This window comes from Salarias fasciatus, chromosome 12, assembly GCF_902148845.1.
Source record: "Salarias fasciatus chromosome 12, fSalaFa1.1, whole genome shotgun sequence".
In the NCBI taxonomy this organism is placed as follows: Eukaryota; Metazoa; Chordata; class Actinopteri; order Blenniiformes; family Blenniidae; genus Salarias; species Salarias fasciatus.
This window is the reverse complement of record NC_043756.1, coordinates 20384644-20409235: the sequence shown is the minus strand read 5'-3', so window position 1 is coordinate 20409235 and position 24592 is coordinate 20384644. Positions and strand designations below refer to the sequence as shown.

At 42.7% G+C, this 24592-nt stretch overlaps 1 protein-coding gene across 2 annotated transcripts in view; it reads left to right on the top strand.

The window, feature by feature from the left end:
* The window catches only part of arl15a (ADP-ribosylation factor-like 15a), an 84049-nt gene that overhangs the window by 45415 nt on the left and 14042 nt on the right, over positions 1-24592 (top strand). The window lies entirely within an intron of this gene.

Here is a 24592-nt window from a genome sequence, read left to right as displayed (position 1 = left end):
CCGGCTTGTCTTACTCCACAACTTCATCATGTCTCAGAGCAAAGATAATTTTACATGCTTTATGACGGGCATTCTGACATTTACCACCATAAACAAGTCAGTCATGTTTGTCATTTTTACTGTAAATAACCGTATATAGGATTACAGTAAAAACAAAACCTTTCTAGGAATTCATCATCATCAAATAATTTTCTACTGTCGCGCTTTATGGCAGCCAAACCAATAATCCGTTTTGCAAAATATGTCGTCGCTGTTTATTTTCTAGTACTTTCCGGGAAACCACAGCTGCTACTATTTTACCGTAACTTAAACAATTTTTTTTTCTAACGCTACTTCTTAGTGTATCTCTACCACTGTGCCTCCTTAAGCGATGGAGCATCTTGAAATAGTTTGTCGTGGTCTGCTGTCACTCACGCTTCAAATGTCTTAAAGTTTCTTTTCATGTTCACTCACAAAATCAGACACTTGGCCAAGCAGCGAATTGCAAAGCCAGTGAATTCAGTCCGGTGAGGCCGCTACGCTCGGTTGTAGCGTGATGTGTCCTCTCCCATGTTGGACAGTCATTGCATCACTCTCTGGAAATATTGACTTTGCTGAACTGTTTGCAAACAGTACTGACACGTGTCCTGGCTGATGGGGACAGAGGGATGAGAGGGATGTCCCCTGGAGGTATTTTCTACACCCTGGCGGTGGGGCCATTTCAGTTCACTATGGATAATTTGGACAAAGTCCCTTGACCCGGCTGGCTGAGGTAGCCCAGGCTGTTGTCAACGGGGCATTTGGATGTTTCAGTTTGCAGCCTTCCGCACCTTCAAACTCCGGTCATGCGTGCTTTTAAATATTTACTCATTCGAACATTCAATTTAGCTGCTTTTCTAACGGGATTGTATCAGTGAACCCTGATACTGAGGAAATTCCATTTTAGTTTAATGACACCAAGACAATAATGTTGGAGGAAAATGGAATTAAAGTCTTATTAAAAGCTTGATCGTAACAGTTTTAATTGTTGTTTTAGGTCTTTGTTCATCATTGTTCAGATGATAAAATAATGCATTTTGATGAAAATCATAGCGTGCCATATATAAAGCTATGAACATTGCTCACATGCTCAAGTAATTCACTTTTTTCCTGTTCTACTGTAATTAATTTATACAGTTGTTCATATGTTGACATAATATCATTTCACTCGTGACTTGTCACTGAAATAACTTAGTTTATTGACTTCTTGTATTAATGAACCTAAACCAAAAGAAAATAAAAACAAAATGGAAAAATTAGTAAACAAAAGAAACAACAAAGTAAATGTAGATGAAGACATTAGGTCTGTAAAGTAATAAAAGCAACGAGAAGGTCGCTGATAACAGGAGGGGGGACTGGTGGTTTCATTAATCTAAAATTCAGATTGTGTAAATAAATGAGTCCATGTGCTTGTAAGAAAAAAAAATCACACTAAATACACTAGATACACTAAAAAACAATGGAATGTGTCAAAATATTTATAATAATATTATAGTTGTTTATGAATGTCTGCTTGTGTGACGCAACGTCCTGGAGAAGCCGCAGTAGAGATTGAACTCCCACAATCACACATTTTGTGCATTTTAACATGAGCAGTGACACTAAAGTGGCCTGTGGATGATTGGCTGACGGACAGGAGAAAGTGGTGTTGCTTTAGTAAATAACCTAAGGAGGTTCTCCAGGAGGACTGAGATTCTCCAGTGCGATGCCTCAATCCGGGACCAAATTTGGGGAAAGAGATGAAAGTGTTGCGATACGTTTTGTGGAACTTCAGTTTTTTTCTTGTATTGAATTCAGAGTGGCTCATTTCTTCACTATATGGAGCCAAATTTTAGACCAACCATGAAAAACACATTTTTTTGTCCCACTTCGTCTGTGGTTTGCCTTTTTGACGATGGTCTGAAAACAGGTGAAGATGACACGGTACACTGCAAATGGAAAAACTATGGACACAGTAAAGCCACTCACCCATGGAAGAGTTGAAGAGGGCAAGCCCTCCGTATGTTAACCAAATATTTGCTCAGCATCCACAGGGGTCTCTTCCTGCAGTTTATTTTCTGTTCCCCTCATTTCATCAGTTGGAGTACCGGTGATCTGTAGTCTCAGTTACGGAGGATGTACATGTTAAGAATAACACCAGGCTTGGATTCTGTGGTTAAATAATATTGTTAATGTTAATAGAAAGAAAAAAAAAAAACAGGTGACGATCCTCAAGGATCAACCAATAGCTGACTTTTTCAGAATTAAAACCACATGTGATGGCTCTCTTTCACCCTTTGAGTGATTCTGCGTTGTTATTTTTGAGTTACTGTGCTACATGTCAACATTTTTTAGTTTACTCCAATGTTTTTGGGGTTACTATTTGTTATTAGCTTACAAAAAAAATGACAATTTCTAAATTGTACGACAACGCTGCATGCCACATACATTGGAATTTCTAAAACTCGTTTTTCCCTTCCTGTATTTGCTCACAGATGGCCGTGGCCTTGCTGGCTGGTAACATGCGTTCGCTCTCAGGTCCTGAAGTTTTGTGTGGCTTCTGTCCAGGAAGTTTATGTGCTCACATTACTTATTGATGGATGTTATCAAAACACTCTACTGTAAAGCCAGGTTGCTTAATATTGAATGAAAGTCACACTAAAAGTGCCCAGGTACGGTAGAAACAGGTGGTCAACCTCTCTTTGCTCCGCTCCGGCTGCTTTAAGTGCCTCCTCCGCCAAGGGTAAAAGCACAATTAAAGATATGCCACTTCCTGTTTGTAAGACATTATATCTGTCTGACCCTCTCTCTCTCTGTCCCCTACTTTATAAACTGATGCAGAAAGAGAAACACTCAAAGAATCTGTCTGGCATTGTTGTCATATTACACTGAATGGTCATTTTCATCTCGTCAAAACCTGAAAAACATCGTCTTCTCCTGAATATATCCCCATGTATCCTTTTAACGTCTCATGTAAGACCACCATACATACTCGGTATGTTATGCTTCTCTTCATTATTTATTAGAATTTCCTTAAGCTTTTTCTTGAGTAAAAAAGTCTCACCAAGGGTCAGTGCACATTTCTTTGAAATGTTTTGGAGCCAGTGGATCTACTCTCTGAAACTTTTCGCTTCAGGGTAGCTGTACAGTGTTGGCTGGGTCACCACGAGGTTAGGAGAGCATCCAGTCCAACAAACACAGATGCTTCCTCACGTCCCATCATCATCAGTATGAACTGCAATAAACTGATGAATGACAGTTTCTGCTTCGTGAGATCAATAAGTGAAGATGGTGCTTTCTTCATGGCGTTAGCCTTAAGGTGGAGCTGATTTAGAATATTAGGGGCTGGTTTAAACAGTCAAAATCTTAAAGGCACTTATCATTTTTAACAATTTGAAAATATCCCGTTTGATTTCGTTGTGCATGTCATTTGCGATGTATGGATACTTAGCAAAGTATAACTCCATCCTTGATATCCTTTAATTAAAAACTGACAGAAACTGAAGAAGCTGAGTTTATCATTACAGTGCCTCCTCTTACTTCTGCTTTATGACATTATTAATATGAGCTTCGCAGTTGTGTTGAAAGTTGTTATTATCTCTGAGTACAGAGCAGAAGCAGTCACTCCTGGCAGATTTTTTTTTGACAATACAGTCATAAGAGCCAAATAAATCCCATCAGTCCAGTAGTTAAATGGTTGCAGCACTTTTGGTGAATGATGCCAAAAGACATTTACGAATAGGCTGTGCTGATCATATCTGATGTATTTTCTTTCAACTGTCAATGAAGTCAGTCCCTTCAGGTCCGTATGTGATATTAATTTGAGCCCACAGATGAATTTATGCTCTGTGTGATTCTTTTATTGGAACACGCATTGGATTTTGCAAAATTCCCTCTGCAGACCCCTTAACTTGTCCTGCGGGTTTTCCGTCCGAACTCTGCAAGCCTCTGAAGACAGCAGCTGCGCTCGCAGGTTCATGCTTCTTGTGAATTTTTGACAAGCACCACCCATGAAACGAGCGCAAATGTAGCCGGTCTGAGCTCCATTGGCAGCTCCTCTGGCGATGACACTATACACAAATGACGTCTCCGTGTTGACCTCTTCTCACAGCAACCGCACTGTTGACTGAACAAGGTAGCTCATTTCCTCTACACACACACACACACACACACACACACACACACGTACATGAGCACACACTGGAGTTTGCAAGCGGTGTTTTCTGGGGCGCTCCTTGTTTATGGTTTCACGTTAGTGACTGAAGGCGTTTCTGGCAGCGCTAAAGAGAGGGCTGAGAGAAGGCAGCGCCGGGGTGACACAGCTTTAGAGGGCCTGTTAAGACCTCACTGGGGCCCTCTGTGCTGGAGCAAGTGTTTTTCAGGGGCTGGGTGGGTCTGGAGGAGGCAGAAAGAAACGTGGGACAAAATTCCTTGTTGACATCAATCTCCTGCCGTTGGGGGGCCCAAGGAAGCCGGGGAGGAGTGGAGGGGAGGTCGCCCTGTTGATATAACACCTCAACAAAGCGGGTCTGTTTGGATGGAAGGACCTAATGGACTGCGTCCACCAGGGACTCTTGTTTTACAAAATGCTATCGGTGTCAGCGGGCAGCGGAGGAGACGTCCTTTACGTTTCGTTGCCTCTTGTTTTATCTGAGAGATGAAGAGCAAATGGACAGAAAGGGACGATACGCTATGATATGCAAATGCAGCGAAGTCAGGGAAGAGGGAAGGCTGCAGTATCGAACCTTCGATCTGACGGTGGTCTGAAGAGGACAGCGCCTGCTATGAAGCAGAGCACATCTGTTTCCAGTGGAGTTAAAGCTGATGCTGCATATGCATTATGACACCGGTTACATGTTACACTGCAAAGACAAGTAGCACCTCAGACATGTCAGGCATAACATATGCAGGGCAGTTTCTACGGAATAAAGTCAATCGCTCAAACAGAAGGGTTTCTTTTTTCTCTCTCTCTCTTCATCATGTTGTGTTTTTATTCATGCTTTTATCTCGAGTTACCAGAAAATCAAGACAACTGTACCAAAAAAAACCAGACTAGAGATGGTGACAAATTTTCACCTCCTCACCAACCAGCATGCAAATGATCATTAATCATCAATTTGCCGTGTTTTGACAGAAACAGACAGGCAGACGCACACACACACTCAGACACACACGGGCACATTGTTGGTTTCATGTGAGCCATGTTTCTCTTTCCCAGCTGATCCTAGAAAATGTACGTTTTTTTTCACTGACAGAATCACAGTGTGATTAAAAAATCTCATTATTAGTTTTTTTTTCCTTGAAGTCAATGAAAACTTTGCTCTACTGTTAGAGGAGATTATCAACATACATTTTCTTCCTGATATTACATGTGTGTACTGTGAAGATTATTCTATCTCATTTACAACTCAGAATATCAGTTACAATCCAGTGGGGTGATTGATCAGATAAGATGTGCTTTTCTGATAACGGAGCACGGAGGAGAAATCCCCCGGTAAACGACTGCCGTCACCAGCTGTTGAGGCCTTTCACATTCACTCCGACTGGTCTGGATCTATATTGTGACACTGTCACACTTACATACTGTGTTTGTATGAACTTGTCAGAGGCACACACACTCGGAAAGGGGTGATAGACGGTGAAAAAAGCATGACACATATCCTGAAATGCCATCTGATGAGTGGTGCAGTGAGACTTTGCATCTGTACTGCACAGATGAGATCACTGCTGGCTCCTTGCCTCGGCTTTAACCCTTCATTTACATCTTCATATTTTGTCTTAGCATATAGTTTTCTGGTTTTGAGCCTCACTTTTATTATTTTGTGCAACAAATTTCTAAAATATATATATATATATATATATATTTTTTTTACGTTTTGATTCTAAGCCTTTAGAAGAAAGAAAGAATTGCAGATGATAAATTTACTTAGATGTTCAACAATTTAACAATCATAACATATTAATATATCTGTGTGTTGAGCTGGTGTTTTAGCCTAAAATGTGAGTTGCACAAAGGGAAGCACACCCAAAGTCTTGATAAGTCTTAAAATACGCTGCTCGTTTCCCACAGCTCCCATATCCGCATACTATCGTTTCAGTTCCATTGAAACAGGAAGTTTAAACTTCCCGGCCTCTCCTTATTTCATGCCCTGCCACTCGTCCTGCCGTTTGCTTTTTTTCTTCCCACACACACTTACCTTCAACTTCAGTGGCCAAACCGTTTATATCTCTGTGGTAAAAGTCAATAAACAGCAATTGGCAGCTTTGAACTGTCTGCTTTAATTGTAAAGCTGTGATACATCTCTATATAAGTGCTCATATCATATGTGCCCCAATCAGCTATTTAAACTGAATGACACAAAAAAAATAAAATAAAAATAAACCTTGGCATTTACTCTTTGTTGTCTTTCTGTGTCCCCATCTTCTGTCCTCACACCCCAAATAAAATACAAGTTCTCCCCACTGAGAGTGTTGAAACCTTTTCCAGCAATATGAAAAGCTATAACTCACTGGAAGGCCACTTCTCCGGAGGGAGCATCTTCACCAAACATGCAGTGCAAGCGGGTTCCTTTGTTGCCGGTTTCTGTTCTCCTGTGGTCTGCAGGAATGCAGCTCATACAATGATGGAAAACCCACGACCAACAAATTGTTCCTCCCATGTAAGAGGTCTCTTTGACCACAGCCTGTCTGCCCCTTCTTGCATTCTTGCATTAGAAAACAAAGAGAATTTGCACTGCGGGGGAGATGAGATAGATGACCGAATTGACAGATGTGATTGGAGGGTTTTTTTGTTTTTGTTTCACATTTCTTATAATAGCTGGTCTCTCTGATGTGTCCTTTCACATAGGTTGGTTTAATCAACAAAATCAAAGTTTAGAAATTTTGCTGATTCATTGATTCATTTAAAAAAAAAAAAAAAACTAAATCTTGTTTCCTTTTTTTTTTTTTTTTCTTTTGTTACTCCTTAATTGTGGAGACTTGTGAGCAATAGACCCGTCCCGATCAGACGTTAGTGAAACTCTCAGTGACGGCTGTGCGCGAGGCCACCACCAGAGATTAAGAGGGTGGCTGGATCATGCTGTAGGGAAGTAATTGTTAGCCAGCCTTTTTGTCTTTATTATCAGGCATTCTGAAATAACGGGGGTGGAGTGGGGGGCACGGGGCTTGCCCCGGCCCTCTGTTTGATCATTGATCTCCATGACCCCATTTGAAGGGTCTTAATCTCTCCGGTGACCCCCTGAAGGATTTCCCCAGGAAGGTTGACCGGGGTGGATGTTGACGGGAAACTATCAAGTGAGTGAGGATGCTTTAGGGAAAGTGCGTGCGAGCATGTGTGGGTCTGCAGGGGGGGTGGTCTTCCACATGAGTGATGATGGAGGTTCACAATGAGTCTGGATGATGTGCGGATTCACACAAGCACCAGTCTGTGGAAATATGATATATGGACTTCGTGCAATATGTTTTCTTTTTCTAACCACTTCACCTCAGCCATTCACAATTCACTATCATCTTTCCATCAAGGTTATATAGGACCGGCTCATGCCTGAGGTGAAGCGCTGAGGTGCAGGCAAGGTTTTATTGTCAAGTATCGGCATGCCCTCTGACTTTATCTCCAAAGAAGATTTAGCCCGAACTTTCCTCGAACCTTTGTGCGCCGACTCTTCTAGCCGCACTACTCTCCATGACAATAAGAGGATAACGCCGTCTCTGTCTTCACGGCTCAGACTAAATGTTGTGACAAGACGGGCAGACGGCACCCTTTCACATATATTGACATTGCTGCTGGTATTGTCATTGTGGCGAGAGGTGGCATTGGTCAGTGTGGAAAATTCAACGCATACTCAGAAATATGAGCCATGTAAGATTTACACTTTGTAAGAAAGTTTTAAGTTTTAAATGACCGTGTTGTATTGGAGCCTATGCAAATAAAACCGAATTGAATTGAATTGAAATATGCTAATAAATCTCTTGTTATGACTAACCGTGAATGGGAAGGACAAAACACAAGTTGAAGTAGCTGATGACGATTGCTGTGGCTTCATCCTGTCAATTTAATGGATGTAATGAAGTGAAGCAGCCGACACAGAGGATCCAAGCCCAGCAGACCGCAGATTAAGCCGCTCTTAACTGCCTGATGGATCATGTTAACAAACCACACACTCGGGTGCTGACGTGCATATATGTTACTATGGTTACATGACACCGTGTCACATATCAGGTGTTTACAGGGATGCTTCCTGAACCTGTTTATCAACAGCAGATGGATTGATTACTGCAGTAATTTTTTTTTTTTTATATATCGGAGATTGTTTTGACATCAGAGGACACATGAATCACCCCAGCGTTTACACAGAGTGGTGGGAACCATAGGAAACGTGTCTGTTTTAGCAGTATTTGTCAATTTTCACTTCACTTTCAATAAACTGAACTTAAATTTAAAAACCTGTGTATTTGAGAGAATCAAGCAAAAGGGTTATATCACATTTTTTTTCGTACTAACACTTTTTTTATGCCTAAAATTAGCTAACTTAAAAAGCTCAATAATATTTGCTGAATTAACTTGAAATCTGGAAAAAGAAGGCTCAATTCACCATCGCCATATGTGATATTGAAGTCCGTCACAGGACAGCACATGCACACACCCGAAGAACATTAGAGATGCCACTTAACCTCATGAGCATGTTTTGGGAGGAAAAATAGGAATTCTATACAGAAGGCCAGAAGCGATCGAGCAGTAATCTCCCTCTGAGGCGAGAGTGTTAAAACTATTCATGTAAAATTCTACAAAACAGCAGTGAGAGGAGAAGTGGTCATATGATACTCCCCAAACTTTTAATAAAATAGACATAACAGGTCCTTTTTGGGCCACATCGTTTTTTCATTGTGCTGTTTTGATGCAAATGATTGTAGAATAACGTGAAACACAGTAATACACTGCATTTAGCTTCACCTGATGCTGAGTGAGGTCAGTGTTTGTCGCGTGTTCCCAGGGCAGACTACTTAATCTAAAATCATTTCAGCAGACTAGTCCCAGTGTGGCTGCGTCTGATGCCAGTGGTCCATTTGTTTTGATTACAGAGAATAACTCACACAAAGCTGTTTGGAAACCAGTTTTGGGCCTAATGACTTCTGAGAAGAGATGAAATCTGCAGCCTACTTTCTTTTGACTGTTGTTTCATGGACATAAATCATGGTTTTTGCAAAGAGGTTTATTGAGGTCATCTTGTTTTCATCCCTTTTCGGATGCTTCTCTCCGAGTGCAATTAATGACGGATGATAAATTGTTCTGCGGTAATCTTTATTTTTGGCCTTTATATGAGGATTGCAAACGTGAACCTGTTTTGTAAGTCAAAACAACCTGACATGAAGAGCGGCAGGAGCTGAGATGGGGATGTTTTCATTAGCGTCTTTGGTATTCAGGCCAGATAATTAAGTTGTTCTTTTAACTCGTCTCCTCTTCGAGACCTCCAGATGCGCCCGAGTGTTGTCAGACAAGGTGTGTTGCAACACGCCCATCCATGAGCAGCTGTGCGGATGTGCTCATTTGTGCATGCAGGCGCGCACCTCGTGGTAATCAAACCATTTCACATCAACAAACCTTTTCTTGTACTATAATCTCCTGCTCTCATTGTGCGACACAGCCGCACACAGACACACACACACACACACACACACACACCATGTTGTTATGTGATCAATTCACCGCTCACCCTCAGGAATGTTGCTGCACTCTGACTAAACCGCAGATACGATACCCTCAAACACAGACGCTCTGCTCTCCTTCACTGTCCTCAGCTGGAAAGGTTTATTCTAAAGAGAGAAAAGAAAAAAAAAAGTCTCACGAAGTCCCTGGGAAGGAAACCATAAAGAGAGGATTTGATGTGAGGAGGAAAACCACAGCGCGGGGTGAATTGTGATAATGACAGACGGAACACTTCCTGGCTTCTTGTTTTGAGAGGAGATACTGATCTCAACCAGCGTTACCTAAGATACTTGGCGCAGCCAAACACAGAGATTACAGTGACCAGGCCGAGGAAAAGCGAGAGGGCCGAGGAAACTTAAAGCTGCACTTGAGAATGGTATTGTAGCAGAGCGTCAGTGCCCCAGACCTCCCCCTCAGCTTATCTCTCTGCCCATCGTCTGGAGCTCCTTTATCAGCATGCCAATTGTATCCAGGCCGCAGGTTTTGCCTGTGAGTGTGTGTGTGTGTTTTTAAAGTGAGCTCTGCTTGCTCAATCACTGAGGAGGAATTGATGGGCAACACTTTGTGTTGAAAGCATTTAGGGTGACTATTTTTGCTTTTAGACATCAGCAACACATGATGGCCAAAATGCATTATACCAGTTCCATATCTATCTAACATGCATTCAGCCATTCACACACTCTCTCAGATCAGTAGTGACGGATCTCATCCAAGGTGCTCGCACACCATCAGCATCTTATATTCGAGGAAAAAATGGGGGATCAAACTGCCAAACATGGAACTAGAAGACAGCCTGCTCTACCAAGTGAAGCGCGGCCCTTTCCTCTGTCAGTATTTATCAGCGCCCTCTTGTCAGCCGGTCTTTATCGTCACGGCTGTGGTAGGTGACTGGGCGCCTGCTTACTGTCTCCTCAGAGTTATTCCTACATATTGCTATGGCTTCACGGATGAGCCTCCTCCTGTTGTGTGCGCATAAAAACAGCACACACAACTTCCATTCTAATAATAATAGTCTGTACTCTGTCCAGGCTCATGTTTTTTTGTGTGTGTGTGTCTGTATTGCTTCATGGCACAATCACCTCCAGATGTTACCCTGCATTACTGTACCCATGTAAAGCAGAAAAATCTGTAAAAGCAAGAAACTCTCTCTCTCCATAAAGCCACTTTAGTTGCCAGTGTTTTTCATCTCTTCAAAAGGTTTTGACATGGGAGCCCCTCAACTGGGTGTTCTGGATAAAACATTAGTGGGACCAGGACTCACAAACAAACTCTCTCCCTGAGTTGGAAATGCAAATGACAGATTACGATATATGAGTATGTTTGAAAAAAAAAAAAAAAAAAAATTAAAAACTGTGCAGATTCATGGGAAGAAACCTTCCATATAATACAGTGATCAATAGAAGTGTGCTTCTTTAATTTGTGTTTTAATGAATGGTTGTTGCAGTGCTGCGCTCTCACTGAAGTATTTCTGTACATTTAACATCCAACTTGTGCCTACATTACTCCTGTTTGCTTGTCAATCTTGCAGCCAACCTATCTTGTGTAATCGCCATCATGACATCCACAGTCTTGACAGGTACCATCAGTGCAAAGCTGGTGCCATGTGACGCCCCCGGCGGCTTGCCCAAAGCTAATTGTGCTAATTGGCGAGCGCCAATCCTGTAACAAGGCTTTGAGGGGCGACCCACCGACACAGATGAAAGCGCTAAGATTTGTCTTGTGTCAAGGACTTGCGGGGTAATCGGCGCGTCCGCTGACCTGAAGGCCTGGAGGGCAGGACCACAGTGCCGGGGCCAGCCTGTGTGTGGAAATGGAAATGGACAGGGATGTGAACTGGAGGACATTCTCTGCGAATCTTCCCAGACGTCAGGATCTTGTGATTGAAAGTACAGTCTCTCCTCTCTAGGATCAATAAATCTCTGTGCAATACATGCCAAGTTTATCAGTTTTTTTTTTTCAAATAGATCATTGGGTACTCTTTTAATTGGATATATCAAATGTGCATGTTCTAACCACAAACTATTTTTCAGACAATAAAAACATTCTCGAGCTGTGTGCTGCAGAGGAGAAAGCCCTCTGCGCTGCTCTGCGGAACAGTGGAGTATATATAATCTAATCTCAGGATTGATAGATGAGCCCAGAAACCAGACAGAAACTCTCTCAAGAGCTTTAACAGTCACCAGGTCATTTTACTTTTGCAGCTTTACTTGTCTGATAGTCTTAGCTTGGAGTGAAGGGCGGGGGCATTTGGTGCTGTCTGCGATGAAGAATCGGTTTAAAAACATATGGACATATGCCTCAGTTTGCTCTTTTAGCTGTTTGTTATTGTCTCAGGCTTATTCAAATGGGCTTAATATCCTATTTCCAGAGGTCATCTGGCCAATGTTCTACACCGTCTGGGAACTTCTTCACCTTCACTCACTCAGTTCTGTGCAGACACACGCTGAATGCAATGTTGTGAACTTTAAAAATGAGGAATATGTTGTTCTACCAACTCATATGCAACAGTTTAGTCAGAACTCGGATACAAACTTCAATCATAACTTGCATCACATTCTTGCAGCCATTTTGATGATAAATGATGGAAACAGACTCCTCAGACAGCAGGTTGTCATGGAAGTATGTTGAACCTATACACAGCTGAGTTTTGATCCACAACAAATGCTGACAGTCACTGTTGAGCTTCCTGTTTTAGGGGAATGCTGGACCTTCTGCTCACTCGGAAAATTTTACTTTTTCAAACTTACAGCCTGATTGTTTCACCTAGTTGGCACTCATTTGACCATCAACAAAACACGCACACACACACACATGCTGGGTACCTTTCTGTTTGTCTCGTCAGTGTCGCTTTGGCACCACAGATCTTCTGGGACATTCTTTCCCAAGAGCAGGGGGCAGCTCAGTCCAATTAACCAAAACAGCGTGTTGGGGAACTGACTCTTGCTTTTGTTTGGGGGTTGGTTTGGGAGTTGTCAAAGACCCTTAATGTATGATCAATGGACGGCGCAGACCGGAGAAAGTGAGGGGCCACATGTGGCCCCCGCTCCTCATTCTTTGAGGTCTGCGAGCCCATTTGAAAAAGTCAACAAATGATTGTTTTCACAAGGGTCACGAAAGGTTAGTTTAACCATATTTGGAACTTAAAACAATTATAAATACGGTGGAACTCTTAAATAAAAGTAAAAAAAAAAAAAAAAATGACATTCAGTTTTATACTTTTGTTAAATAATTAGCCTTAAGTATCCTCTTTATCTTACTGGAAGAAGAGCTCAGGCAGACTTGGGCCCTCGGGGAATGATGATCATAATTTTGAGGTGTGAACTTAATTGACCCACAGAGAGTTACTGTGTCAGTTGAATGAGTCAGTCTTGTCATTTCTTCCCAATGTCCACCGAACCTGAACACATTTCCAAACATCCAGACATGTAACCTGCTTCAGTGGCCAAAAACACCCAATATGTTCCTTCCATATAGACTGGCTTAACTGCATATTACTACATAACTCGTAATACACAGTACACTGTCAGTCAATACATTTTCTTTTAAGTTTGACTGAACTTTACTTGAAAAGACATTCTCACATTTTTACCTCACTCAAAGCAGTTGAAAAGTATTTAGCTTTGTTTTGTTTGTACTTTAATAAAGTGTGAAACACAATCATGCCTAATTATACCTTCCTCCCTCCACATACCTGCATCTGATTGTCTGGAACTTGATTTGTCTCTATCAAATCAAACAATCCAGTGAACTCTGCCCTAAAACAACATATTTTCACTCAATTTGAAATAATTGTCAGATGAATGAATTGGAGTGTATCAGAGTAGGATTTTCACCCATAAGTCCAGAGATTTGGGGTTGTGCCTGTTGCCGGCTGAACGGAAAGATGAAACACACCTCCCCCTTTGACTCCGGTATGCCTATGACAGCTCATGTTGCAGGGGTTAAACTGTGTGTGCCAGAAATCAAATGAATGCACAGAATACTTGGCAATTCACTCCTCCCCGGTGCAATGTAGCTACATGAACATGTAAACTGTCTGAGTTTTGCAGACATGGCTGCGGGGCAAAGGGAATTACACTGTCACACAGAGGATATGGAGCTGCCGTGATATCCTCTTGGCACATAGTTGAAGACCATCCAGGTGGAAATTGGTATGCTCTGCCAAGAGGGAGGTGGGGAGTGAGGTGGCTGCGTGGGAGGTGCTCATCTGCATCGGCAAGCGTCGCCCTCCACTTCCACGATATACGACTTTACCTGTTGTAGCTGTCAAAGGAGAGGAGAGGCTCGTGATGTCTGGGTGTGGAAGCGAGCGAACGCTGAAGCTCGTGGGCATGGCTTTGTTGTCGGGGCTCTGCACACCTGTGCATTTTTGGGATTTGTAAAGATGTGTGCATATCTGTCGGTGTTTTGTGTTGAGCCCAGACAAGCTCCACAAAGCCGATGAGCCTTCTCAACAGCTCGGAGGTGTTTAAAGCAATAATGCCTGTGTGATATTTCATTATAATTAATGCACGATTTACACAAGATGTGGGACAGTCATGCCTGAGCTTTAGAGGAGCAGGCAGCAGCTCGCTGACATTACTGCTATGCACAGAACATGGGCTCCTCCTCAACAAGTGTTTATTGCTGGCATTCCCGATATTTTCTCACTCTTTTATGAAAACAGCATCCAGTCTTTTTTTTTCTTGTTTTTTTTTTTTTTTTTTTTTTTTTTGACGCCACAGCCAAAGCCGGTAAACAACCATAGCCAGCCTGTCTGCACATAGACATTTAATGGCTCTGAAAAATGTCTACCAAAAATGGAGATGTGACCGACAGGATTTGGACGCCAGGTGTCTTGAACACCACAGGCCTGCCTGGGTATGATTAAAGCCGCGGCATTATCTCCAGCATTCTTCCAGCCAGATAACGTATCATGCTAAAGGGGTTACTGAACCGTACTGACTACTGCTTTCCACTCGCCGGATCTGTATGCCATTAACCGGCTCCCACGTCGTTTCCAGTCGGCGAACAGGCCGGGTTGGATTTCGTCATGTACATCTTGATTTTAAAAATGAAAAGAAGAGCGCTCCTATATTTAGAGGCGTTTTCAGTGCGGTCCGCTTGCGTGTGTTTTCATGTATTGGTTCGGCCGTTGCACACAGACCCCACACATCCGTGGGACTGAAGCACGATGTGGGTCTTGTTACGCTATTTGTTTACTAATAGTTTCAACCACACCGTGTGCATTTACGCGTTATTTATGTGTTGTCTTGTCTGCACGCTGGAGTCATTGTGATAATTGCTCAGGATTCATGTTGCACTGGGTAAAATGGGAAAGTTGTCCAACAAAGACAACGTATAGGGCTGCATGTTTTAATATATGAGGATATTAGACTTTTTCCCATTAAAAACAACAGGGTTTTTTTTCTTATCTTTTTTCCCCAAAATGATCTTTACTACAGTGGACAAACAACTAGTTATAAGGTTGGAAAGAAAAAACAAAAAAAAACAAAAAAAAAACAGCCAGTCGGGTTACTTTAGACACCCTCTGTCATTTAATACTAGAATCGCCTAAATTACTCAATGACTGTGTGGCACGGGCAGTTTACTTTACAAAACACAAGCGACGTGTTCTTTTCTGTGCTCAGTATGCAAATCCAACCTTTATGTCCTGTCTGGGACTGATACGAACTGAATAAATGACTCCTCCTTCCCTCATCTGCTACTTTAAAAGCAGTCAGCATCAGTACTCTCTATTTACTTGCTGCTGCGTGCATCTCAAAGCCTTTCAGTCTCTGTGTGTGTGCGTGTTGGTGTGTGTGCGCGTGTGTGCGTGCTGCGTTGGGCAGTATCAGTGTTCCAGCTCGATTTGAGTCTTAATCACACCAGATGACAGACGAATCCCCTGGGCTTTCTGGGCCACATGAGACCGTCATCCTCGGCCCTCTGTGATCTGGATTACCGTCCAAAAGTGCTGAGGGCAAAAACCACGAGCAGACACTTTAGGTAGAATAATGCCGTAGATTCACAACAACTTCAATTCATTCAATTCATTTTCACCCCAAACATGTCAACAAAGCCTTTGATGTTTTGTCGGCAGCCAAAGAGTTGAAATGCCTGCAGAAAGTAGCAAGTCATGTCGTGTCCCCTTCATCGTGTTTCCTCCTCTTTCATTTCTGCAGCGCATTCCAAAATACATACCGCTTTTGTATTTCACTTGTGACTTTTTTTTTTTCCCCCTCTGCAAACGTGCCTCCTCCCGGGAACAGTTTGACGCCGTTGGTTGGAGCTGATGTGGGTGGTGTGAGCCGTGCGGCTCTGCAGCCCTGCCACCCTGCTCCAGTGTCCTCGTCTGTCCCTGTCTGGCCAGCCCACCCCTCGACTTCCCTCCTGTGGTGTCCTTTCTGAGGGCCAGCTCCTCTGAACCCAAACAACAGCTCCATTTGTTCTGCCAGGACTGGGAATGCACTCGGCCATCTTTAGCTCTGCTGCTGCCAGCCCCAGTGCATGCCAAACCTGTGGACCTTCCTCCTCTGCCAGATCGTCTCTTTCTTTTTCTTTCTTTCACAGTGTCTGTCTGCGTATACGACAGTGCCAGTGGTCCTACGAGGGGGGCCTTCTGGGTGGCTGTATGTGTTTAACCTGACTGAAGTGAATGTGATGTTTTCCTCACCCAGACGTATTAAACGCATTCGGGACCAGATTGAAAGTTGTCAAACTTGAATTCACTTGAAGTGTGTACACTCAGATCAGCATCATTTATAGACACTAAATGAAGCAGGAAAAACAACCCCTTTAATCTCTATAATGTTGTAGCGATATGTTGTATGTCAGTTCTTTTCTTAGCACAAGTCAGTTTTATTTATAACCATTTAAAGCCAAGGAACAAGTGACGAACATGTTTATTGAAAGCAGCCACTGCTCATTGGTGACAAATAGGCCATGGACTAGATGTAAATGCCTCATTGCCCAACACTCCTCTATCACCGCCGTGCGAGAGATGGATGAGTGAGTGCATGTAAACACTGCATAGGGTCCCGGCACTTCTCGTGGTGCAGAACCAATGTGGAACTCTTCAGATAGCTCTTGAAGGACTTATGAAAACACAAGCTGCTGATGGCAATCACTCAGTCTCAGACATCCCTTTGTAACCATCACTTCAAACTCTCTGTTGTTTATATAGAAGAACAAGAGGACAGCGGTATCCCATAGGATCAAGCGATTTGATTCTTGTAAACTTTCGCTCAGGTTTGTTGAGCAGTGGGTTAAGATATGTGGACTTCTTCACATTCAATATTATTTAACTTGGAAAAACAGGCAGCGTAACGGAGAAAGAAGGCAGAAAAGACAGGGGCAAGGAGGGTTTCCTTGGCTGAGCAGAGTGAAAGAACAAAGGGGAGTAATCTACTCTGTCTGCTACATTACCCTTGAATAAGGCCCGAGCATGTCAGGGAACTCAGAGGATGTACTCTGGCCTGAGGACACAAAGAGACGACGTGGCCACCAACCTGTAGCACTTAAAATCAGCACTTTTCGTTTCATCCTCCACTTCTTTTGTCTTATTTCTTCAATCTGCCTTTGTTCTGCGGCTCTAGACACAGTGAGGTAGGCATTGCCGGCTTCCTTGTGTGAAGCTCTCATGCATGTCAGTGGGTACACAGCTTATAAACAACTGGTTATTTGAGCCCCATGCCCCATCGCTCTCCACTTTTAGAACCAAGTGGCCCCTTAATGGGGATGTCCCGGCTGGCATGGATCTGCCCAGACATGTACGCTTTGGCCCCCCTCGCACCCCCCCCATTTAAGTCATGGAGGTGTCTCAAAAGGGATATGCTCATCTTTCAAACAAATTGGGCACTGTTATTCCGTCGGCCTTATTCTTGACAGCAGTTACCATGTAGGACGTCTGATTTTAGCCCCATCAAAGGTGCTCATAGCGTGTTCTGTGGTTATGAGGTCATGAACACTTCGAGTGTTCATGACCTCAGCGCAACATTTTTATTTGCTCGAACTGATCCCGGGAAGCGGCAGTGAGTGCAGGTCTGCATTCCTCTATATGTGCTATCATGACATGCGGCACTGTATAGATCATACTGAGTACTGTAATACTGGGTAATGATTATAGTGATCATTTCGCATCAGAAATGATTTGTTGTATTTCTTTTTGGAGTGACTACACTGAAAAGGTTTAGTTCACATCGGTATGTTGCATATGACATAAGGTGCTGCTACAGTAGAAACGCGATGGTGCATACTACGCTTATTTGGCCTGACAATGGCTTTCTGTGCACAAACATTGTCATTTCTTGTTGAAAAAAAAAACAAAACTGTCCACTCCCCATTTAAAGTACTGAAATTGCTGCAGCCACATCACTAGTCCAGTGCAAATATGAGGCCAATTCAACACACGAGGGTCTTAGCAGTGGCACAAACTCAGGGCAAAATGCTTCCTTTTTTTTTTTTTTGGCCAGGGAGATATTAAGTTACACATTACATGATGCATTTTTGGCACTTGGGCGAGCGGCTCTGGACTGTTTCAGCGGATTCCGTCTGCTTTGAGAAGATGCACCCAGACATTTTAAGTTATTTTGTGCTGGAGTGCAATACAACTGCAACACAGACACTCGCTGCAGACAGTATTGTGTGGGACTTGGCAGACACCCCCTGAAGCGTCTTTTGAAAAAGGTTACCTTGTTCGCCCCTTGAGCTATTTTCGCTCTGCCTCTCTGTCTGGACTCGCCAGTCTGTGAAAATACTCCTCACTAACCTTATACCTCCTCCTCCTCCCCTCCCATCCCGTGTCTGTCATGACATCACAAACATCAGGTATCCAAAGCAGACAGCAGTAAACGGGCGTTTGTTTAATAAGCATTATTAACACACCTGCTTTGCAGCGCATTCCTGATTACATGGTCTAATGGGACTGGCACTTCAAGCAGGATTAGTGGAGCCCGGGGGGCCTACACCTGAACCTGAGAGCGAGTCTTACATGGAAACGTCTTCAAAACCCAAACAGAAAAAAAAAAAGAGAGAGAGCCGCGGAAAGGTAAACTGCCAGTGACAGTGAGCTTTATCCATCTGTTTGCCCAGACACACCACACGCTATGGCATTCTTCATTTACCTAATAGCAGTTTTACGACTGAACAGGAAGAATTGTGACTCAGAACAAAAATGCGTTCAGAAACAAAAAAATGTGTCTAAAATAATATGTTGTGTGTAGTCTTGCAGGGGAACAAAAGTTCTTTGTCAGAAAAAATGCAGAGAAGTATTCTAATGATGGAAAATATAATCTTTAATCAACATGACAGTGAAATAACTTCCATTCTTTAACTTTTTTTTTCTTCTTTTTTTAAGGGTGTTACTAGTGGCCTCTCGTCAAGATCTGACTCCTCGCTGTAGACTTTCTGTTTCTCTGTTTGCGCGTTCCTGACTGTGTTTTCTCCACAGTCCAAACGCACGCATGAGTAGTAAGTCGGTGACTGAACTAGTCGTAGGTGTGAATGTATGCGTAAATGACCTTTTCTCTGTGATGGACTCTGTAACCTCCATCGTTTGTGCCTTTCACAAAGACAGGCACCGGCTCCATGTGGCCCCACTGAGGATAAAGAGGGGATGGATGGTCGTGGGAGGAATATTTATTTAGTAGGCTGCGCTGTTGACTTGTTGATCATGTGAACAGTTCACCTCTGTTAACTTCTCGCTGTTTGAACTGGTGTCATTTTGTGATGAAGCACCCCAGAGCATCATAATCCTAATGGCGGTGTTGCTTTTCATAGTGCATGTTTTGCCTTGCCCAAGATGTTATTTGTCCTGTTTCTAAGTATAAAGGGCAGTCTTTTTCGTTTCCCACACAGAACATTATTCTTTCCAGTCCCCAAGTGGGTGGTGGTAATTGTTTTCAATTTGCCTCTTAAACTGTGGGCATAGCAGGGATTTGTCTGTGTACCACCGGCATGTACCAGATTTGCAAGGCCACCTATTCAGTCGTTATGGATACGTGAGCACCAATTCAAAGCATTTCCCCCAGCGTGCCATGTTGCATTATACCATGAAGAAACTGTGGGCCGGTTTTATGGCTTGTTTTTGGTGCTGGTTGGCAGAGGGGAGACACTTTTGGAAGCAGGCGCATAAAAGTGTTAACTTAATTATATCTAAATATGAAATAGGTTTTTCCTCACTCTCTTCTTACGCAACGCCAAATTGCGAACGCCGGCTGATTGGCTGTGTGTCATGGCGTGCATTCTGCTTGCGCATGGCGTGTAATGTCAGCATTCAGGTCTTGTCACTTCCCCCTCAGGTCGGACCACTGATTGTGAGGGAACGAACAAAATGTTCAGGGATATGACTAAAGCCCCCAGAAGACCTAATGGGGGGGGGGGGGGCTAATGGCAAAATGTTAAAGGTCCCTGATGTGATATGACCAGAATGACCCTGTGTGGGCTCGCTCGCAGGGAGTCTGTTCAGCGTCTGCTCTCATGATCAGTCCTCAGTGCTTACATCCTCTCGGAACGCTGTGTTTATGCTAAACAGTTCGGGGCGCTTACTGTCTGGACGGGAATCAAATGGTTGGGGTGTTTGAGAGGCAGCTGCGATGCAGGTTGTTAGCTCTGCTTTCTAAGGATGTAGATGCAGATGTACAAACAGGAATCTTCTCCTTTACTGTGATTCTAGGAACGGACAAAATAATCTTTTATGCCTGAATACATGGAGCGGGACATTAAAAGCTTTTTCACTTCTTCCTGTTCGGTTGTGCAGAAAAAGGTTTGCGCCTATACAAAATTTATGATATTGTTTCCTTTTCTCTGTGCTAATCCTAGCCTGTGGACAGGGGCAACCTGTCTTTCACCCATGGACACAAGCTGCCAGCCCCTGACAATGGGGAGGATGGCATCCTGACTCCCACAATTATCGCCGAAATGCGTACACATCCGGACAATGGTGCGCTTAACGGAAGCGTTGTCATAATCTCCAGTAATTAAGGCCTTTTGATGTGATGCATGGCTGTTGAGGGCCGTTATTGTTTCCTTGACAGGCGCACCAGTTGTGTTCACACCTCAATCAGAATCACTTTCCCACAATGCGTCTTTGAGCTGTGTCATTTCCCCGGCAGCGTTTCTGTCGGCTCAAAACGATGCAGGTGATACCCTTGTGGTGCTTACATACGTTGCAACTGATCTGAACAGATAAGCCCAGAGGATGTGAATAAAGGGAGATTAAAGCCGCGGAAAAGCAGCCAGACAGTGAAACTGAGCAGATCTTTGTGCAAATAAATAAGCTGCTAAGGAGTTTTGAAAACGATCCAACTACCACAACAATGCTCACTTGACAAACTGCACCTCATCTGCTTTGATTACACCTCCTCTCAATCAAAATGTTCCAGTTCACTCTTCGTCAGGAAGATTTCACTTAATCAGATTTAATTTCCAGATAAGTGCAGAGAGGAGCTTTCTCATGCGGTGCTCGCCTGTATTCGCCACTGGATACTGTAAATGTCACGCAACAACATCTACAGTTACGCTCAGCTGATTACCTGTGCTCTCAGAGGCCTTCTGTTACCTTCATGAATGGCAGATTAATGACATGAGTCGTTGGATAGAAACGCGTCACATCTAATGTGGCTGAAGTTGTCCGCTATATTTTCTCTTCAGTGTTGCAAAGATGCAGCATTTGAGGTTATTTCCATGATTCTGCAATAAAAATAGTTAACGTATGCCATTTTTTTCTCACTGGAAACACAAAAAATGCACTACCGTGCAATATATTCATCCATCCATTTTCTTTTATCCTTTTATCTAATTTAGGGTGCAGAGGGCTGGAGCTGAGTATTAAAGTTATTGTCCACATTTTGTCTGCAGTAACTTCAAAAAAAATACCCATAATAAATTTCCAACTTAAATTGTTCAAAATTAGTTTGCTTTTTATCCACCGATTAACATTACATTTAGGAATAAGTGCTTGCACTACATCATATACTGGAGGCTGAAACCTCACCCTGATTGTCTGATTGCCGCTGAATTATTTAATGTAGATTTGGCATGCAAGTAGGGAACAATTACATGAACCTCTGCTTGAGAATGTGAATTATTGGTTACTCACACTGGGCTCGTATTTTTTTTTTTTTTTTTGCTATCTGCGTTCTAGCAGACTCTGCCACCCATACTCTTCAGATATTTACGATAATGATGACAGAATCTTGACTCGGCACACCCCGTCTGATTTATTTCTGTTTTTCTATTAACCTAAGTTAGCCAGGCATGTTAATAAAAGCAGATCACGTGTTGTTCCTCAGCAGCATGTAGTTCTGTTCTCGCTTCAACATAATTTAATGGAAAAAAAAAAGTAAAGCATGAACCCATATTTACAATCAGTGCATTTGTGAATTGTTTAGTGTTTGTTTTGGATCTGCACCATAGCTCCAGGTAAGGAAAATCCCATAATTCCACGGGGATTGAGATATAAACGAACAATCAAATCACTACCATCGACTGAAGACCTGAAAAATCTGAAGCCATTCAGCAGAAATTCATGAAATAATCCAGTAGTGATTAGTTGTTTCTCATGTTATATTGACATTGGCAACAAGCCACCGTTCAGACACACAAACGTAAAGTTAGACAGTGTGTTTATATCTTAGTGAAATATGTGGTGGTGTTCAAATATTGTAAAACTCACACGTGTATTTTTATGTAAATACTTACAACTGTTTCAGATTTTTTTTAAAAAACTGTCCGCCATCATTCACGTTTATATGTATATTGAAGAAAAAATGAAAAATAACACAATGACTCTTAAAAATTCAATTTCTTTATTCATCTGATTTAAATTAAGCATGTTTAAAGTACTTCTAAGAATTGTAAATGCATTATTAGGTACTAATCCTCAGTATGGCTGTGCTTCTTACCCATACTTGGTATGAAAAGGTGGTATCTGTGCTTCCTTCTTTGTCAAATCGGATCATATCAATGAAAGCCTTGCATCATTTGATTGTTTGAAATTGTCTCGATGCAGCAGATTGATCTATCCCGCTCTCATTTCCTCTCTCTGAATAAATCGAGATCATGATTGAAAGTCTAGACGTGCACAGATGACAGCTGGGTAAATAGATTCATAAATAGATGAGACATCCATCGCTAGTTGGATAAGTGTTTTTATGAGTTTACAGAACAGAAATGTTCTCTTACTGTTGTTGCAATGGGCAAAGTAGTTTTTTTTTTTTTTTTTTTTTTTGGTTTTGTTTTTTTGCTGTTGTTCTGTATGAATATGACGCATCTCTTTCTTTTGCCACATAATGCTCTTACTCACCCTCAACAGGAGGTAAATATCCAGATGGCTGCTTGATTGTTACATCCAACTGATTACTTGCCTTTAGCTACTAATTAGCTCATAAGTTTTCTCAGCATTTAGAATGTATGCAGCTGAACCACAATGCATTGCTGCAAGTCTTACCCTGCACCCCTTATGGAACTCAGCGCATGCTGAATCTTGTCTTCTTTGCACAAAACATTATTGTGATCCAAACGCTACTTGGTGTCTCCATAAATGGTTTTTGATTCAAAATGAGCAATTTGTCAAAATTACTGCTTTAGCAGTGACTCATTGCTGAGTTTGAAGCAGCACATAGGGGGACGCTCGTTATATTGTGCCATGTGTTCACCTTCTTAAGACCGCCGTCCTCTCCAAGAAATCCCTTGGACTTACTCGTGCGCAGTGTTGTTATTTAAAGTATCTATTGTAGTCACCTAACCGTGCAGAAAGTACTACGATAACTTTCAACGCGGACTGAGTTGGGAACGGTCCAAGACGGAAGTGGCTCGTCAACCACTGTCCTCTGCCACGCTGTGCACACGGTGAACTCGCAGGTCTTGGCACTCGTTGGGTGGTGGCTGTGCTCGGTGACTCATGTGGCGCCCAGTGTCTGAAACTTTCGTCAAACGTCTGGCACATGGTGTGTGTGTCATTGTGGCCCGTGACGCTCGTGCCTCTGAATCCCCCCCCCCCTCCCCCGGTTGCTGCTGATTGGCCGGGCGGGAGATGAGGCACAGGTGTGGACCAATCAATGAACCTTAAGGAAGGAAACGACACAGTGTGAGCAACTCGGTTACCAAATGACTTTTTACTAACTTGTTAAGATCACCCGTACAGTACCGTGCACTTGCGTCATTACTGAGTGCTAATGTCGAATTATTGCCAGCTCATTGGGAATAATGGACTGGATAAAAATTGTACATCAGTCACAAATGTGAATGTGAAGTAGTTCTTGGAGTTTCGGGTACTTTTGAAGGCCAACCCGTCTGTTAATCCTTTATTTAGTCTTTAAGAGTTAACTAATGCTGGCAAGTGCTTACTTCCTGTGACGGTGTAATTCAGCCACACCTCATCTCTCTTTAAGTTTGTAAAATCAGGGGTTAAATAAAACAAATAGTCATTTGAGAAGCAAAATATTTGTGTCTGAATGACTTTTCAACAGGAAGCCGTGTTCAGTCAAAGTGTGCTCTGCTGGGAGTGAAGGGTTGTAATTTGGAGGCTTTTGAAGGTCAGAAGGGCGGAGACGGGTCAATCACACACATTGAAACAAGACAGACATGGTGTGAAGCACTGATCAAAAGTAAATCTCATAAACAAAAAGAAAAAAAGATGAATGTGTGTCTCTGGCCACGATGGTTGTTTTCTCCTGCAGCTGCCTCTGATATGGCACCGACACAGCTCCTTTGACAGGGAAAACTTTGATCTAGTGGAAAGTGTGTGCTTGCTATTGTATGTGAGGACGCCAGATGTCTTATTCATCGAACGACTTTATTCCGCAACTTGCGGTGGTCCTGATGGGTGTTGTCTGCCCTCTGTCAGCTTCATTTTTTATTTTTTTTATAATCATTACAGACTCTTGATTTAAGAAGAGGAAGGGCAGGGCT